This window comes from Carettochelys insculpta, chromosome 12, assembly GCF_033958435.1.
Source record: "Carettochelys insculpta isolate YL-2023 chromosome 12, ASM3395843v1, whole genome shotgun sequence".
Taxonomy (NCBI): domain Eukaryota; kingdom Metazoa; phylum Chordata; order Testudines; family Carettochelyidae; genus Carettochelys; species Carettochelys insculpta.
Window position 1 is genome coordinate 35598126 of NC_134148.1, and position 19964 is coordinate 35618089.

Here is a 19964-nt window from a genome sequence, read left to right on the forward strand (position 1 = left end):
ATAGGATCCTAGGTTATTATGTGCCACAGGAGCTGTGTCTACACGTGCACACTACTTCGAAGTAGCGGCACTAACTTCGAAATAGCGCCCATCGCGGCTACACGCGTCGGGCACTATTTCGAAGTTAACTTTGACGTTAGGCGGCGAGACGTCGAAGTTGCTAACCTCATGAGGGGATCGGAATAGCGCCCTACTTCGACGTTCAACGTCGAAGTAGGGACCGTGTAGACGATCCGCGTCCCGCAACGTCGAAATTGCTGGGTCCTCCATGGCGGCCATCAGCTGGGGGGTTGAGAGATGCTCTCTCTCCAGCACCTGCGGGGCTCTATGGTCACCGTGGGCAGCAGCCCTTAGCCCAGGGCTTCTGGCTGCTTCTGCGGCAGCTGGGGATCCATGCTGCAGGCACAGGGTCTGCAACCAGTTGTCAGCTCTGTGTATCTTGTGTTGTTTAGTGCAACTGTGTGTGGGAGGGGCCCTTTAAGGGAGCGGCTTGCTGTTGAGTCCGCCCTGTGACCCTGTCTGCAGCTGTGCCTGGCACCCTTATTTCGATGTGTGCTACTTTGGCGTGTAGACGTACCCTCGCAGCACCTATTTCGATGTGGTGCTGCGCAACGTCGAAGTTGAACATCAACATTGCCAGCCCTGGAGGATGTGTAGACGTTATTCATCGAAATAGCCTATTTCGATGTTGGCTTCACGTGTAGACGTAGCCAGGCAGAGCAAAAGAGGGAGCAAATTTTGCCAACTCCCTTGTCTCCTGCAGTCAAGGAACTGTTTAAGCGAGATACACATTGATGATCAGATAGAACCTTATTGGCTGAGTCATCTTCTTCAGTGCCGTACTACTACAGTAGATCCAGAAACCCCAGCAGGGATATTATTTGGAGCAAAACATGCACGTTCTTCCCTAGGATGCCAACAAATACATGGCTTATGTGGGTACTAATTCCACCTACTTGCAACTGTCACTGGCATAGGATTCTCTTGCTCCATGGGCAGTGGATTGCTAAGCAGTATGCAAAACAGTATGCCAAAATCTGCACCATTGCCTTCAAAGTGCTTCACATGTGTGCGCTCTCACCGTCATGTGTAAAGTGCCTCGATGTGACTGTTTCACAGGGATTTGGTGCCAGTGCAAATGGCAGCTCTCCCAGGAAGGACGTTCATTTTGCACTGGCAGAGGCGGCGTGAGTGACATGCTGCAGAACATTAAGTACTTGTTGCAAGAAGGCTTTGGCATGTGCCTTTGCTGAAGGGAAAAAAAATAAGTCTCTTCCACTGAATGTCATCTACCCACAGCATATGAGCTGGGAAGAATATTCTACCTTCTTGCCAGAATCCAAAAGGATGATGCATGCCCACCAGAGGTGAGAACTGGTTTCTCTTTAATTATGTCACTGAATAAAGTCCCAGTCTGGACTAAAACCTTTACTCTTTGTGAATAACCCTTATTTACTGACTGAGTCCAACAGAGGAAAGTCTGCACACATCACCAAGATTTTATAGGCCCTTTGGTGGCAAAAATTTCTCTCCAAAACCAACGATGTTGCATTTTCAATGCTAACATTGGCACTTGCATGTACATGATCAGGCAGAGCTTGCCCAAAACTTAGTAAGTTGGTATGTATCCACTTACATTATCTTCCTCCACCCTTTAATTCACATATGATTTGCAGAAAAGCAGAGATGAGCTTCATTTTTAAAATAGGAAGTTCAGTCAGAAAGGTCAGAGCACAGGTTTGACCCCTGCTCTGTCCTGTGCTGCCATGAAAAGGGAACAATGAGGTGACCTAACCGGGCAGCCTCTTTTCCTGAGGAATTCCAGGTGGCATAAACTTGGAATACTTGGCTGTATATCAGAACATCTGCCCATCCTCTCCAGGCACTGCAGAATGTGATGGCTACCCTAGGGCCAGAAGGAGGCATAACCAAACTGTTTAGCAATCCTGTGCCAACCAACTGAGCTTTAGCAAATCTTTTCTACTGGTGCAAATTAAAGCTGCTCTAAAATTGCTCTAGTTTACACACAGGATCTAGCCAATATTGAGGGTGGAAGGGCAAAACGAAGAAAGCTTCTATGTCCCCTCAACTCAGCTTGGGCCCACAAGTCAGATGCCCACAAGGATCTGTTTTGTTTTGTTTTCTCCCCCACCATTACTTATAACAGTGCTTAAATGACGTAATTTGCTAAGAGGCAAGAAGAGGAGCAAAGAGTTATAGGAAATTTGAGAATATTTTACCAGGTGATCATACTTTTCAGCTGAATATGGTTTGATGCATTCCAAAGGCAAAGGGTTTGCTCTTCAAAAACAGGATAAAAGCCATGCCTGCCAAGCATAGTTTAGCAATATGTAGAAAGCAAGATAGTAGAAAGATGATAGTCTTTGGGGCAGCTCTCCCTTCCCCCACACCTCTTTCAGCTGTGGGTTGGGAGACATTTCTGCTCACTTCCTCCTCAGACACTGAGGACCACACACTTACCGTGTTGTCTGCAGTTTTTTAAGCCTAAATCCACCCTGTGGGCCTACATCTGTGGGTGGGAATGACTGGATAATGTTACCAGGATAGTGGATGATAATATTTCTACCAATTGTTAGGTTTCTTACGTCCCCACTTTGTGAATGCTTCAGCCTTTTGTTTTCTGAAAAATGGAGTCAATGTGCCTAAGAAAAGGTAAGATTTGATAACGTGCTCGCATTAGTCTATCTCGGCATCTCCAGATCACTCCATAAAGAAGTCTGTGCAAAGGCACCTTTACAAACTTTTCAGGGGTCACATCACTACACTTTTCAGCTATAAAACAGTTATTGGTTGGGACAGTTAAATGTTTCTGTATATGGAGGTACAACGGATATAGCAAAACCAGAAAGGTGACATGGACAGAACTGTTTAAAAAGACTTGCTTGTGTGTAACTATTCATGCTCTGCTTTTACATAAGATAGGAGGCATTTGGAAAATATATAAAGATTGAATGAATGTCATTGTTCTTCCTAAGGCTTGAGATTATTTTTCTGGTGTGTCAGGAAAATGAGAGGTGAGGTGAAAATGAGCATGTTCTTTATGCTTCAAGGGACTCACAAGGCCTAATTCTCTTCCCTCACCACAATGTTAATCATGAGTCCTTCCTTCACTTTCATATTTGCACTAGTGAAAAAAGAGGAGCAAGAGATCTTGAATGAACAGAACCTGAAAGAGAAGAAACAGCTGGACACCCGGAAAAAGAAAGATAGTGTGCTATTTGCATGGGACTGACGATAATAGAATGGTGACCATTGGAGAATACTGTCATCTGCTTTTCTGTTTTATCTATCAAGATGTTATAGATGATCATATCATGTCGGGAGTACAACCACCTCATTTCCCTCAACTCCATTCAAAATGCAGCTGCTCTGGTCACACTGGTGGCCATCTCCCTATCTACTTTACCGTCCTCTGACACAAGCTTCTTGGCTTTACCTTCAACACCACTTCAAAATTTAGCCCCGTTCTGTCCATTATGTCAGTGGAGATGTCAGCCTTCACCTTTGCTCTGCCAAGATGGATTCTCTACTTCTACCTCAAGCACCTTCATGGTCACATGCTGCCTGAAAACACCTCATGAAGCTCCATAAAGCAACCACATTATCCTCCTTCCAGTCCCTCCTTAAAACTATCCTGTGCCATGATGCATATGCAAATCTGCCATCTGATAACAGCTCAGCAGGTGGTATATCCTGCTATTAATCAGCTTTTTACACCTACAAACTGTGCACATAGACTATGCTGAAACATCTGATTATTGATATTCCCCATCCAGCTGTAACCCTCCTCCACTTGTTTCATCCTCTCTCTTTCAGGGCCTGATCCAAAGCATATTGAGTCAGACAAAACAACCTTTTGGGATTAGGCCCTTATCCGGTAACTTCTTTGGAGCATTTATGTATGTTCTAATTTTAAAAAGTGCTGAGCATCCACAGTTCCCACTTACTTCAATTGGAATTGTGACTGCTCAGCACTCTGCCAATAAAGATCTAGGCAGCTGGATAGGGGCTGTCATCATACTATTCCAACATGGTTGGAGCATCTAGGAGCTGGAGGCAGTTCACCAGGGTTAGCCCCTGGCACTTTACTTATGTGTCTGCAGGTATGGCCATTCACAGCTCCCATTGGCTGTGCATTGCCATTCCTAGCCAATGGGAGCTATAGGAAGTGGTGTCCCAGTTCACATCAGTTCCTACAGCTCCGATTGGCCAGGAACAGTGCTCTTCAGCCAATGGGAGCTATACGCAGTTGTACCTGTGGATGCATAGATAAATAAGTGCCACCAGCCCACTAGGAACTAACTTTGCTGAAGGGCATCCGGCTTATTGCCAATCTCTGCTCTATGTGCTCCTCCAGAAAAAGCTATTAGAGGTTAAACCTCTCTAGTCCAGCACCCTCAGGATCCTACTGGTGCCAAATGAGAGAATATGCTGAACTACAGGAGGTCAGTATTGTTTAGCAGCATTACCAGCACTTCATTGCTTACTGGAGTCTTAAACAGTTAGGGGTAAACTAGAGCTAAATAACTGTTCAGAACACTGATAGCCAGGAATGGTGGCTGTAAACAAGCTTTATGGGACCACAGGAAAGTTGGCCACATCCATGATAAATGGTCATCTGGCTAACTAAAAATCATGCTGGATTATGGATATTGCGAGATTGGAGAGAGTTCAACTTGTAATAATGTTTTTGTCCCCATCACCACAATATCTGAAAGCTCCCCAGGCTTTTCGTAACCAAAATAGCCCTGTCTTGACAATGTCCTGTAGGAGAAACAGCTTGTTTAGTTTACAGGGTACTTCTGTGGATGTGTTTGTGTGAAAGATAAATAATGAACAACATATTGTAGGAAAGCTAAGTAAGGACTTCTATATTGGGTTCTGAAAACAGAGAGCTCCATGGTCATCCCTGTCTCTTGCAGGAATGAGGTCACTGGTCTAGGTCCCACTCTTTTCAATATACCATTTCATACTGTTGCAAGCGTCCCTGTGCTGGCTGACAGTTTCATGGTTCCAGTTGGACCATGGGTGTCATGGGACGTTTTGATAGACTGTTTCACCTCGACCCTTTTAAAAGGTATATGTACATACTATGGTCAGAGACCCTTTTGATCAACAGTCAGCTCAAATATATGTCTGGAGAATTGATAAAATGAGAAAAATATTTCAAGAGGCATCAGGCTTTTGGAACCTAAAGTACTGGAATCTCATGAGTAACTTTTGCAGTTTGTGGTGTGTTGCACTTTTATTTCTGATTTTTTAAACTACCTTGGTTGAAAGAACAACAACAAGAAATTCTTATTAAGGGTGTACCGAGACTTGAAATAACCTGGTTTTGATACTTGCCATATTGCACTTTACTTTTTCCTCAGCACAGGATGCCAGCTTGTTTCTTCAAATTAAGACAATATGCTTATAGTGATGAACCTTATTGGCCATCTATCTTCCTTTTGTAATCTGGCTCTCATCAAGCTGAAATGAAGCCATTTCTTCTGACTGTGGCTGATTAAACACAGAGTAAACCTAGATCTCTAAGGAGGCTCTAATGATTCTCCACAGACCTAATGTCAGCCCAGCACCTGCAGCATTCAACTTCCCCATTTCCATCATAAAATGGAGCATCTGTTACAGAGAAGTGTTATCTTTTTATCATTGACGGTATCTTTCTGTTTGAATTCACCTTCCCCATTTGGTATAAATTACAGCCATTTCATAAGTAATGAATGGTCACACAGGATGCACTCTGGATATTGGGGGTTAAAAGGGCATGAATGCCATTTACTAAACCTTTATTTAACTTGGTGAAAGTTAAAACTCTGTGGCTTATGTACAACCCTCTTTCTCACAGCAAACAAAGGTAAAATGTTACCGCTGCTTAGGCCTCAAGCATCCTGATATTGTTTATCTAACCACTAGGCTTTGAAGAGTTTTTGGACAAAATCTGGGGAAACTAGGAGATAATAAGACCAAGGATATTTCTGTCTAAATATATTTTAGTAATTTGATTACAGATAGTCCAAACTTTTAGAAGTGGACAAGATTTGTTCAGTAAAAGGATTAGATATAAACGTGGGGCCTGGTGCCTATTGCAACTGAAGTCAATGGAGTCTTTCCACTGATTCAACAAGAATATTAGGTATTTATAATACTTGCCCTATTCTCACTACTCAGCCTATACCTATAGTGAGAGCTTTTGGAAAACGCATTGCTGTGCTTCAAAAACCATTTTCTTTTGATTTGTGATTTTTCTGGCAGGTATTTTGATTATTTCCTAACAATCAGCTGGACAGCATCATATCTGGAGCAGAGAATGAAAAGAAACATTCCCACACAGTTTCGATTCGCAAGCAAAGTTTCGTCCATGATCTTACAGTATGTGTATAGCCGTTAGGAGCAACTGAATTTATATGTGATGATGCTAAGTAATGCCCTCCCACTCACCTTAAATGAGGGGGTATCTGATATGGGTGCAGTGATTACACAGTATTTTGCTAGTTGCATGGATTTATCATCTGGTCCATTATTATAATTATTTGTATTATAATAGCACTTAGAGGACCAACAGGTCAGAGCATCACAACAGATAAAGAACAGTAGAAAAGTATTCTTATCCCCATTTCACAAATGGGGAATGGAAGTACAAAGGATTAAATATCTGACCCAAGGTAACACATGAAGTCTGTGGTGCAGCCTGGAACTGGACTCAAGTATCCACACACCTCCTCCACGACTTGCCCTGCCAAACCACCTTTCCTCACCCATAATAAATTATTTGCTGTTGTGGTTGTTTTTCCCCAGAAAAATCAGGATGCATGCTTGTGTCAGGGTGGTTTAGTCAGAACTCCCTTTTTCCCCCCACAGGGCAATGTAAACTAGCAGGCAAAGTCAATACCAAACCCCTCTCTGAAGGGCAGTGCAGCCTAGCAGCCAGAGTCTATAGAGCTAGGCCAGGTAGTGTGTCCTACCAGTCAGAGTCTATATAGCAAGGCCCTTTTTTGCAGGGCAAACTCCCTGGGCCCAGATCCTTCCTACTCCACCAGGCCCCAGCCCGGGGCCCTACCAGCAGTGGGGCGGCCCACCATTGTCTTGACAGGGACTCCAACCAAAACGGGCTCAGTTACCACAGAGCATTCCCCTCCACAGGGCTACTTCCTACCTGAATTCCCAGCTATCCTCTGTGGTGTTCCTTTCCAGCTTGGAAGCTTTGCCAGTCCTCCCTGGCTGACTAGACTCTGCGGTCTGGTCTGCAGACAATTCCCTCTCTGGAGCTTCAAGGCACCTCCTTCCCCAGCAGCAGCCAGCCCAGACAAACCAGCTACACAGGCCTTTATAGCAGGCCTGCAGCTGGAGCATGCCCAGCAAGGCCAAACAGCAAGGGCTTCCTTGGCAAGATGAGACAGATTAGCCTTCTCTGATTCAGTGCAAGGCTGAAACATCCCATCACGGTTTAAAACAAATAAAGGGAGAAATGTCTATGTTCTCATCAGTTTATCAAACTATCTTAATATTTTAGTAAACATTTTAATGTATTTTCCATCTTGTCTGGTTTTTCACTTTTAAGAAAATGCACGTTCTTCAGGGGTAATATATTAGGCTATGGTAGAATAGCTTTGAGGCAGAACACTGTCCATGAAAGTGCTATGTTTTGTCCAAATACGGTCGACAAATCCCATTTTGTGTGTGTACGCTCCACAAATTATTTCGACAAAACCAGGACTTTGCTGGCAAAACTTGTTAGTGTAAACTGTAGCCACTAGGTATTCGGAATACTTAAGAGATGAGACATCTTATGTAGCAGTTAGCATGAGTGATATGGGGGCCAATGATTGATGAGTCTAATGTGCATTTGCGTAGACTCAAAATTTGCAGCAGAAACCCATAATTAATTCAGAAGAGACAGTGTAGCTGTGGCTGGTATCTTATAAAAGAAGAATCCAAGCCAAACAGAACTGAGATAAACATAGTGATGCACACAGGTGAAGTTTCAGAATTTCTTAAGATGAGGTGGTTGAAAAATGGAAAACTGTTTCATGACAAAAGAAAAATCAAGTTTTTGACATTGTTTCCATTTTGTAATGCTCAAACTGGGACTTTTTCCAAACATTTTCACAATAAAACCTACATTTTGAATTTTACTGACCCCCTTTTTGGTCCATTTTTCTTTTGTTTTGAAGGGTTGAGATTGAGTGCAATAGAAATGAAAAAGATCCAGAATTTTGTTTTGAAATGGTTAAAGTGACAGAAGGAAAATGGACACTAACTCAGCCACTACTGAGAGTTATAGGCTTTCATTTTTCCTCCCCCACAACTAAATAATTTCTCCTAATTTAAAGAGTTGTAAAAGTGTGGAAACCAAAAACATGATAATAGGGAAAAGGGTTGCAGGAAACCTGTACATAACATGCATTCTGTTAGCGGCATAAATGAAAAGAAATAACATAAAGGGAAAAATAAACCAATAATTAGATATTGCCCACTGTTTGGTTTTAAGAAGAAGAATGTTTGAACAGCTGAAGCCTTCACCATTAACATTTTTGATTTAGAAATAGATTTTTATTGCTATTATTAAAAAATTAAGTTGTATGTCTGCTTCAGGTAAAATGCTATAGTCCACGGTTTGGCTGGGGGTGGGGAGGACACCATCCATAGATTTAGGTGATATAGAGCTTTTCATACTTATCAAAATCATTTTGAAGTTGTGCCTGGAGATGAACAAGTGGAATGAAATATCAGGAAATATCAACCTATATCACTGGGTCTTACTGAATGCCAATAGCTTAAATATGTGAAAAAATGTTGCAATCACTACAGGTGAGAGAACCTCAAGACAAAATTGATCTTTTATGTGAGCCTACTAGTATGAAAATCATTTACTTTTCTTGGCTATATAGTTTATCTTGTCAGATTGGATTGTGGCTGTGGTGTTTTCTGACTCAAATAAGATGACATAGGTCAAGATGAGATAAAAATAATTGAGAATTCAAGATTAAGCAACGAAGGATCAGTTGCTGAAACGGAGAAGACCTCTTATGGTGAGCCATTTAATAATGATATTGCAGAAAAATTCAAACACATTATCAAAACAAAGATCAAACCAATATGTGAGGCAAGTACATGAATTATAGCCACTAAGCCAATTAAAAGATATGAGCTGCTGTTGTAGATTTTTCAACATACAGTGGATAAAATTCACTTTGTGCAAGTGGCCAACGCAATGACTATGCACGACTGAAGTTCCACTTTAAAGCCTACCCTGAAAACTCATATGGGACTGAAGTGCTGTAGAAGCCTCTTAATAAACCTCTGAATAGGACTCAGTTTCCCCCTTACTGAAGTTCAGTTGTGAACTCTATTCAGTCACATTCCTTTAAAAGCTGTAGGGGCAAAAGTAAGTTTTAATTAATAACTGTGTTAGCAGAACGGTAGAGCCAACATAGCCCTCAGAGTGAGACAGGCAGAAACCAAATCAACAGAATCTTTACTTCTAGTGAGAATAATGCATGAGCCAGAAAGAACATGACTTGACTTTCAGGTCATGAATTGCATTTTTAGCGTGACCATTTAGGCAAATAATTCTTACTTAGAAACTGTGCACATTTGATCTTGAAGTCAATGAGCAGCAAACATGGAACCCACAACTCCATTTCTTCAGAGCAGAAGCACTCTTTACAAAAGAAAAAAAAGAGAGAAAAGATCACTTAAATTAATTTAAATCACTACACTAAAGGATATTTTCATCTATAAAGAGGACAGCTTATTGTGTTATAGAACAGGGAGATGAAAATGGGCTAGTAAAGCATTACAGACTACACACGTACTATTCAAGAAAGAGCTATTTTACAACTGCATAATTGTGGCTTCAGCATACATAAGACAATGCAATATTAATACCCATGAAAAATGTTCCCTTCTTCAACTGCAAAATCACCTGAAGGTCCAGAGACAAAATGTTCAAAAGTACCATCAGGCTTGGCTGACTCCACTGTTTGTTGCCCTTCTGCAAATAGGAGTGGTAAAATTCCAGTCCTCTTGCAATCAATGGGAGTTTTGGCATTGTCCCAAGTTGGACACCCCAAAACTGAGAAACACCAAATCAGCGTGCACTTTATAAAAATAAGGTTTCAAATACTGAGAGAGGTCTGGCTTAAGTTTGCCTGATCTGTTTATCAGATTTCCATGTATTTTTATCTTTTTAGGTTTAATGATTTTCATTTTACCATAATTCCAAGCCTTTCGTCAGCTAGAGTTTTATCATTGGTTTCAATGGAACTAGGATTGGGCCTAAAAGCATAAGCTCAACAGAATCTAATTCTCCCACGCCTTGTGCCTTAAGACATCATTTGCCAATCCAAAACACTTTGCTGTTCTCATTAGACAGCATTTTAAAATTTCCATGTTGCACCCATGCAAACAATGGCACAAGAAGAGACACAAGGTCCAGTGTATAAGCCACTAAACCTAAAACTTTAGGATATCCAGCTTCAAGTCACTGTGCTGCTATAACCTTTCTGTATGAATGTGGGCAAGCCATTTAGTTTCCTTCAGCTGCCTGCCATCATCTGTAAAATGAGGATAAAAGTACATCCCTACCAGCATTTCCTCTAATATTTTCCATCCATGGTCAGAATAAATTTTGTTAAGTGAACCAAGGCATATCTGAAAGTGCACCAACAATAGTAACACATGCTGCCCACTATGAGTGGCTGTGGGGGCTCTGCTAATCAGCTGTATGTCACCAGAGTCTCTCCTGTGCAACTGCCCAAGCACTCAACTTACAGGGAACATAGATCCCTCCTATTAAGCAACACCTGGCAGGGATAGTGCAAGGATAAGGAAGTTAAAGACTTGTAAGGTGTTCAGAAAGAGGGTAACTGGAGCCAGATGAAAGCCTTACATTAGGATAAAAAGAAAGATGTAATGTTTTTAGAGCTGAAATACAAAAAGTTTTGTAAATAAAACATTTTCCAAAATATATGTTTCATCCTAACCAATTAGCACAATATTTACAATCCTAACAGAGAATGCTAAGCTTCAAGCAATCACTTTTTTTAGGGTCCAGTTCATAACTTGAACAAATTTCCCATTGGCTTTTTAGAAGACTATAGGCTCAGGTGCCACAACAGTACAGCTCAGTACCCACTGTGCCCTCTCTGGCATACGAAAGAGTAACGCAGATTTTGGCATACTTTATTTATAGTATGACTAAGTCATGGCATCCATGAATAGTTTACTATTTTTTGGTGTGCCATGCTCCCAGGAATTCATGCACATGCATATCAATTTTGGTGATTCCTTCTGTGTACTAAACTCAGCCTGTCCTGTCCAGCCAAACAGCTAAATTTCTCACCAAAGCACTTGTGTCTCAATTATTGCAACATGTCTCTCTCTCTCTGGCCTGGACAAATGCTATCTTGTGCTGCTCATATCCATTCAGAATGCTGCTGCAAAGCTCATTTTCCTAGTTTGTAACTTTGATCATATCATCTCTCTTTGCATCCCTCCACTAGTTTCTCCTTCTTGATTACATCAAACATAAGCTCCTTGTCTTTACTTTCAGGGTCTTTCATGTCATCGTGTCTCTGGTCAGAGTCCATCTTCTTATCCATATACATTTTCCACTTATTACATTTTCAAGCAAACATGTTCCTGTTTTATCCCATATTGCCCCTCACACTTGCAGGTCATTCCCCATAAACATTTGCAAAATGAATGCATTATGTTCTACTGAATCCTCCTTACTTCTCAACTTCTCCAATGTGCCTACAAAAGGCATAACAATGATGGATGTAATGCTAGGATACTGGGTGCTTATGCCACTGTCTATGATATTGATCAATGTCTCATTGTTTCCTTGCACTTGTCCACCTGTCTGACTGTATCCATCCATAATCTCTTGTCTTATCTGTACATAGTAATTTTTTGGGGGGCATGTCCATCTTTTTGTTCTGTGTTTGTACAGCACCTAGCACAATGGGATTCCGATCAATGATTGGGACTCCTGGGTGCTTCCATGATATAAATATATAAAAATAATACAGTGTTTATACACATCAGTTTGACATCAGAAACCTTAGAAGAAATGTTATGGGATATCTAACAATCCAGATGTTTTTGCTATAGATGGTGTGTGTGTGTGTGTGTACAGTACATATATATATATATATATATATATAATGTCTTTTATTCTACAAATAACAGGAAATTTACAAATTGGTGTTTGTTAAAATTAATATTTTTGTCAGTCATAATTAGCTACACATGAAGCATTATGACCCCTTAGTAGATTATCTTAATTAAAGTTTTATCAGTCCCTCAATGGAGGAATGATTATCAGTTTTGATCATATTGTTTTTCTTTCAGATAACAGTAGCTTTAGATCATTCTGCATCTCTCTGAACAATATGCTAAATTTCATTTTAATTTCAAATGCACACTGATTTTCTCTGTAATGTGTTTACAGCATCCTGGGCTCTCTCTATGGATACAATAGTCATACAAAATAACACAGAAAGGTGTGTAATTCTGTAAACACACCAAACAAGACAATGGAAAAAAGAATAATCTGCCTTTTTTAGTATCCATACATGAAAAATAGTCTTTTGAGTTATACTACCTTTTATGCGTAGCTGTGATTAAAACTGCTTTTTATGGCCCTTTAGCATTTTGAAATATCGACTAACATTTTTAAAATCAAAAACCGATTCAGGAGTTCCTATGAAATAATTATTCACATATGCTTGCTAGCCCAGAATGGGCTTTCAATTACAGCTATGTAAATTTGAAGTACCAGCATTGATTTTAGTTAATCTGGATTTATACATGAGTAGCTGAGATCAGAATCTGGCTAACATGTAACATTTTCTTACCAATTTCAAAACTTTGGGGAATACAAATATTCTTTCAGTAAAGAGTTGAAACAATTTGTTAGTTATGTACCAGTAGCTGGTTGGCCATTTCATTTCTACCTTTCAAAGGAAGTTTGCCTTTTATCATCAACATTCTAGATTGAACTGATGTTAAAATTCTCAAGCTTGATTCCAGCCACAGCTACACCAGTGTGAATCAGTACATCTCTTTACCCTACTGAAGTCAATGAAGCTGGGCCAGTATAGAACTGGTCATAGAATCATAGGTTTGGAAGAGACCTCAAGAGTCATTGAGTTCAACCCTCTGCTGAAAACAGGACCAATCCCAACCTAATTCATCCCAGCCAGGGATTTGTTAAGCCGAGACTTAAAAACGATTCCACCACCTCGCGAGGTGACACATTCCAGAGCTTCACCACTCTCCTAATGAAATAGTTTTTCATAATATCCAACCTAGATCTCCCTGCACACCACCGCAACTTGAGACCATTGCTCTTTGTTCTGTTACCTACCACCACTGAGGACAGTCTCTCTCCATCCACTGTGAAACCCCTCTTCAGGTAGTTGAAGGTTGCTATGAAAATCCCTCCTCGCTCTTCTCTTCTGTAGCCTCAATTAGCCCAAATCCTTCAGCCTCTCCTCATCACCCTTATGCTCCAGCCCCATAATCATTTGTCACCCTCCACTGGACTCTCTCCAGGGTGTGAGAGATCGGAATCAGAACCATTAAGGTGCAGGGAGTTACTCCTGAATATCATGACTTCCTTGACATTACTGGATCTGTTCCTGATCTACTCCAGGATAACAAACATGAGAACCAGGCCATTGACTTCTCACTTGGACATAAGTGTCACTATTGAACTTAGTGGGGTTGTTCCTGATTGACACTATGGTAGGTCAGTGGAAAACCCAGGTCTACACATTGTAACTAGGAAATGTGTCCACAGAAAAAAATATGGATGAAGTGGTTTGCGTAAACATGTTGTGACAGAGTCCCAAGCAGTCCCTCACGTGTCCTGCACTTTGGGGCAGTTAAAGTAAAGCCTCAGAGGCTTCTGTGCCCCTTTTACTCTGCCTCCAAGGGTTCCCAAAGGGCAGAGCACAGCCTACTAAGCTGTACTCATCACAGGCGATCATAAATGGGGGAGACCCCCATGGACACTGGGGCTCCTCCTGCTCCTTCCAAGCTGTCCCAGGGAGTGCGGGGCAGTCTGGGAGGAACCTAGTCTCCTCCCACCCAATTCAGGTTCCAACCCAGGGATCATGGGCAGCAGCTGCTGGAGGAGCTGTCCCCCTTCAGCTGAAAGGGCAACAGCTTCTTCCCTCGGCCACTTTCCCAGATGCTTTCCCAGGAACGTCTCTTGCAGTTCTAGCAAGACTTCACTCTTGCAGGGCTCTCCTTCATAGACCTTTCCTACTTCCTGGTCTGCCCCCTTTCTCCTTCCCTTTCCTTACCTGAGGGGAAGCCTTTTCAAGTGCTCCACAGGCCTTGATTGACTGCAGGTGCTTGATTAGCCCCAGGTGTTGGATTGGCCCATTGCTGCAGGCTGATCCTTGCTGGGGAAGGATCCCTGGGGAATATAAAAGCACAGACCCAAATGCCCACATATGTGCCCTCTACGAGGTTGCTATAACCTGTTATGGGCTGTCACAATGGGTATCTCCAAAAGGGCAGAATTATGTTACATCTATGTGATGCCAGTGACATCTATGAGACTGCACAAATCAGGGGCACAGTTTGGTCTATATTTGAATACAGCTCTTTTTGATAAATGATGTGTAGAAGCCAGTTCTTTCAGTGTGCTATGTAGACTTACATAAACACAGGATTCCTCATTCTCTTTAAAGTATTTCCGTTACATGCAGTGAAGCTTTAATAGGATCAAACATTTCACAACAGGGCATAGCACACTGCCTAATAGCTTAAGTATACTTTAAAATTTCAAAGGCTTCTTCTTGCTCTTCATTTTCCAAAAGAAAAGTTTTTTTTAATTTTTTAATTGTTGGAAAACATTGATCAAAATGTTTCTGAATGTGATATTTATGCCTGTGTTGAGTCAAGAAAATGGAAGAAAGTAATTCTGAGTAGCACTTTATTTTGAAATGTAAGGATGTATGAAGTTTGTGCAGCTGGTCTGCTTTCACCAGGAAATCCTTGAAGTTAAAAAACAGTTTTTGATATCTTTACCACTGCATTTCACAAACAACAGAACTATCTTATTTAAATAAGGGAAGTACTTTGTACCTCTTAAACATTTGAACTGAAGACAAAATGAGCAATCAAACACATTTTCACTTCTGAATTAGTCGTCTGCCTTTAAGTCATGGATAAATTACTTACTCAGTAGGGTTCTGAGTAGTCCAGGCCTGATCCTGAACTGTGGTGCTTGATTATAAGTATATGAAAAATCCCTTTGACTTCAATGGGACCATATACATGCTGAAAGTTAAGCATATTCTTAAGGGCTTTGCATGAGGTGAGACAGCATGCTCAGCACTTTTGTAGTATTGAACCATTACAGGTTGAAAGACTCTAGTCTTTCCATATTATATCCATAATTTGGCATGATTTTAGTTAGCTGAGTGGCTGTTTATCATGGATGTGACAAAGTTTCCCGCTGTCCCATTAAAGTTTGTTTACAACCACCAGTCCTGGCTCTCTGTGTTTTGTGCTGTTATTTAGCTCTAATTTTTCCATAAATGTCTCCGAAGAGCCCAGTACGAAGTGGAAGTGTTGGTAATGCTGCAAGACAATATTGACCTTCTGTAGTATGACAAATTCTCTGGTTCAGCACCAGTCAAGTCCCAATGGTGCTGGACTAGAGATAGTCAACTTGTAGGTCTGTCATGAAAACAGAGAGCATGGCCCTTTTGTAGAATTGCAATTTAGTTGATTCAAGCTGCAGAACTGCGTGCAATTTAGGATGGATCAATCAATTCATTACCACCAGCAAAATAACAAGCAGCATCTTTATGCATCTTAAACACCCAGGTGTCACCAAGTTTGGGAGTCTCTTAGTGCCCACATTAAGATTCTGTTTTTGTGCTATCCCCTGAAATAGTCACAGCTAAGTAAACTGTATGGCCGATACACTGCAGGATGCTGCATTTCAAAAGAAGAGCCAAATAATTTCTGCCAGGATTTAAACTCCCAGGGGAGTCTGCATCTTCCACACTTCATGCTTAGACTACAAAACCTTCCACACCAGAAGTCATTATGTGGTCCAGTTAGAGTCTCAAAACTGTGCTCCCTGAGTGCAAGCTGAGTGTCTGGGCTGCCACCCGGGAGAGACTCAGATATCACTCAGCTGATTAGCAGAGCATCCAAAGCCAGCAGCGTGTGTTTCTACTGGTGGGGCACATCTGCATATGCTTCGGTGCACATAAAATTTATTTTGCATGTGTATAGAAAAAATTAGAATGGAACTTTGTCTGGGGGGACCCAGAACTTTTCTTCCTTTCACCACTTTTCTGCAAACATAGAGCTTCCCTAGAGGATTGGCTTCATTTCATATATATGGGCAAGTTGTAGTGGCATGATCCTCTGAGCGGCTTGCACTGAAGTTCATTTCATATGGTGGGAAAAGATCAGAGGGAAAATACATATTCATTGGCATTGGATGAGAACTCAGACAGGACAATTAACATCCCCCCACCTCTCACTCCCTTACTTCTATCCTATTTGATTTGACAGTTTTTATTGCAATTTTTTTCTTTTTGGTCCTCTGTACTTATATAGGTCAGTCTGTATTGGAAATGAAAGTGATCTGAAGAAGTGGGTCTGTCCCACAAAAGCTCATCACCGAATAAATCATTTTGTTAGTCTTTAAAGTGTGACATTTCTGCTGCTTTGTTTTGCTGGTTTTGTTGAATACATTCTCCCTTTTTCGCAGAGTATCTGAAGTTAATGTATTCCTCTCGCCTTTCAGGGCTAGCATTGCCTAATATTATTCAGACAACTTAACTCCAACTTTTGACTCCTTCTTATCTTCACTTCTGCTTTGCCTCATGCCCCTCAAAAGGAATTTCTCTGAAAGGCGCATCAGAACCAAAAATCTAAGTTGGTATCCAAACCAAGCAGTTGTTAGCATTAACCCAACACAATGTGTTACAATATAATCCATTTACAGGCTGTGTTATCATGCAAATAATGTAAGGTAACACAATAAACTAAAAGGAAGAAAGGAATGAACCTCTGCCACTGGAATGCATAGAAAGGAAACCTTGAAATTTACTTTTTTTAAACATTAATTGGTCTTTTCTCCCACTCAGGCACAGAGATGGGTTATGTGTAGGAGGTGGGGATTTGTGCAGGGAATTCCTATGCCCATTTGATGGGACTTAAATGTGCAAATCCACCACAAATCACTGGGAGAACAGCCTCCTAAAAGGAGGGTCTTCCCTGAGATCCTGAAAAAAGGAGAGTCAGAATGACAGGAGTGTTCTGTGAAAAGGCTTGGTCATCAGAAGATCAACTTGTTGGCTTAAATCTAAAGAAGCATGAGGTCTTAATGATCCGGCTGGAGTGTATAATGTGTGAAAAGCTCAAAAACACACAGAAGCAAAGATGCTTGGCAATAGCAAAGGTCGGGCTGGCCTTGGCTGATGTGTATGCCTGACTCGTTGCCAAAAACTATTTAAATTAATGCTTCATTATCAATGTAGAATTAGTGAATGAAAGCAATATTCCAACAGTCATGCTTTCGATACATTTTCTTTGAGCATTTATGAACTATGAAGTGGAAGTAGTGGGTCATGTTGCTGCCTCAGAGCTAGAACATGGTGCTCTCATGAGCCTGGAGTGCATGGCTGCACTAAAGTCAGAAGCAGACTAGGGATCAAGTTGGGACTCGGAAAGACAGAATTTGGCTCTTCAGTCCCCCTTCTCCCATTCATGGAGTAAGCAGCACCCAGCAGTGCCAACAGCCGCCACAAGTCTTATGGCAAGTCAGAAAGGGGACCTGGCTCCATGCCAAGGGAGAGGCAGGGCCTAGGACATTCAGCCTTCAGCACGGCCCAGGCTGTGGCACTGCTCCCCCAACTCCCTCACACTTACTTTGGCATCAGTGGCAGCTGGAGCTCCAGGCCCCTTTGAAAAACCAGGTTTGGGGGTACCCCTTCCAGCCCCCACCCATCCTCAGGCCTTGCAGCTCCATCTCTTTACGTGACCCATATGCTACCTTCCCCACCCACTCAGCTGTGCTGGCTAACACATCGGGCAGCTGGGCAGAATCCAACACTTATTCCCCACCCAACTGATGTACTCTCCTTCCTGCATTTTACCTCCACAAAAGAAGAGACTTTAAGAGCCAAACACAATCAGAGAACTCTGTCAACTGCATTAGAAACTCATGCTCAAATATTGTAAAGGTGGATGCAGAAATCCTAGCACTTAGAGGTCTAAGCACTTGATCTGTTTGTGCAACCAGGTCATTTCAAATTTAAATACACCCTTAGGAAGGGTGACCATATTTCCCTAGCCCAAATATGGGACGCCCTGGTGATGAGCTGCTCCCCGGCTGCTGCTGTCAAGCAAGTGCAGCTCGCCACCTTCCCCAGACCTCAGGGCACTGGGAATGGCCTCACTGCCCTGCAAGGGACCTCCCTGGCTGCCCCATGCACTGCCCCACACCTTGGGGCACTAAGGAGGGGTTTGCCACCCTGTGGGGACCCTCCCCAGCTGCCCCATGCCTTGAGGTGCAGGAAAGGGGTCTGCAGCTCTGGGGCACCTCCCTGGATGCTCTTCCCCAGCCTTCGAGTTCTGAGAATGGGGCAGCAGCTGCTCTGGTGCAGCTCCTGACTTCCCCATGCTGTGGGAAGCCGGGAACTGGGTAGCAGCCACTCTCCCACGCAAATACGGGGCAATTAGCCCCTTGGTTAAAATAAATCAGGACGCCTTCCTGGCGCCTGAAATATGGGGCTGTCCTGGCCAAAATGGGATGGATGGTCACCCTACACTTATGAACATTTATACACTTATCTGGGCCTCTCCAACTACAGACTGGTTTCAAAAATCAAATTTTATAAATTCAGAAGAAGCATTTGGGCAACTAAATCTAGATTAATAATATGATGCAAGCATACTGATTGTAGGTTTAACTTTGAAATGTAATGAAGTTTGCTTTATCATGCAAACATTAGTCAAACAATGCAGATCTTTAGTAATAGAGAGAAAGCCATACTAGTCTATATACGATCAAAACAAAAAAGCAGTCAAGTAGCACTTTAAAGACTAACAAAATAATTTATTAGGTGAGCTTTCGTGGGACAGACCCACTTCTTCAGACCATAGCCATACCAGAACAGACTCAATATTTAAGGCACAGAGAACCAAAAATAGTAATCAAGGTTGACAAATCAGAAAAAAAATTATCAAGGTGAGCAAATCAGAGAGTGGTGGGGGTCAAGAATTAGACTAAGCCAAGTATGCAAAAGAGCCCCTATCTTTTGCATACCTGGCTTAATCTAATTCTTGACCTCCCTCCACGCCCTCCACTCTCTGATTTGCTCACCTTGATCATTTTTTTTCTGATTTGTCAACCTTGATTACTACTTTTGGTTCTCTGTGCCTTAAATATTGAGTCTGTTCTGGTATGGCTATGGTCTGAAGAAGTGGGTCTGTCCCATGAAAGCTCACCTAATAAATAGTTTTGTTAGTCTTTAAAGTGCTACTTGACTGCTTTTTTGTTTTGAATGCAGATCTTTGGGGGTTTCAAAACTGGGCTGGAGTTCTTTGATATTCTCATGCTATTTTGACATTTTCACTTTACTCCAGACAACAACCCCTTAAAAGCAAGAACACCAAGGAAAAAATTTAAAAAATGCCATAAAGCAACAATAGGGCTCAAGTAAGCCTATGCTGGAGTCCTGACTAAAGGATACAAGTGACTTCTTATATCTCACCCTAGCTAATCCCCATCAAAAACAAACTTCTGTATCTGCATGGAACACTCAAACCCCTGAAGCCTCCTGAACTGGCAAAATGTTCTCTGTGCATAGGACCTGATCCAGTTAGTATTAAAGCCAGTAGAAAGCTTCCCACTGACTTCAGTGGCAGTTGGCTCTGCAATAAGTGAC

The 19964-nt window shown here is 41.8% G+C and overlaps 1 long non-coding RNA gene across 14 annotated transcripts in view; it reads right to left on the minus strand.

Moving 5' to 3' along the window:
- The window catches only part of LOC142019691 (uncharacterized), a 131654-nt gene that overhangs the window by 36251 nt on the left and 75439 nt on the right, over window positions 1-19964 (minus strand). For 10 of the 14 annotated variants that reach the window (XR_012647159.1, XR_012647162.1, XR_012647161.1 and 7 more), the window contains one exon: window positions 9602-9685. The exons of 1 other annotated variant lie outside the window; for it this stretch is intronic. This is a non-coding gene — a long non-coding RNA (uncharacterized LOC142019691). Of the gene's footprint in view, window positions 1-8588; window positions 8724-8745; window positions 9396-9601; window positions 9686-13184; window positions 14459-19964 lie in introns of those variants that run through there. 3 more of the 14 variants (XR_012647157.1, XR_012647156.1, XR_012647164.1) reach the window with 3 other exon arrangements.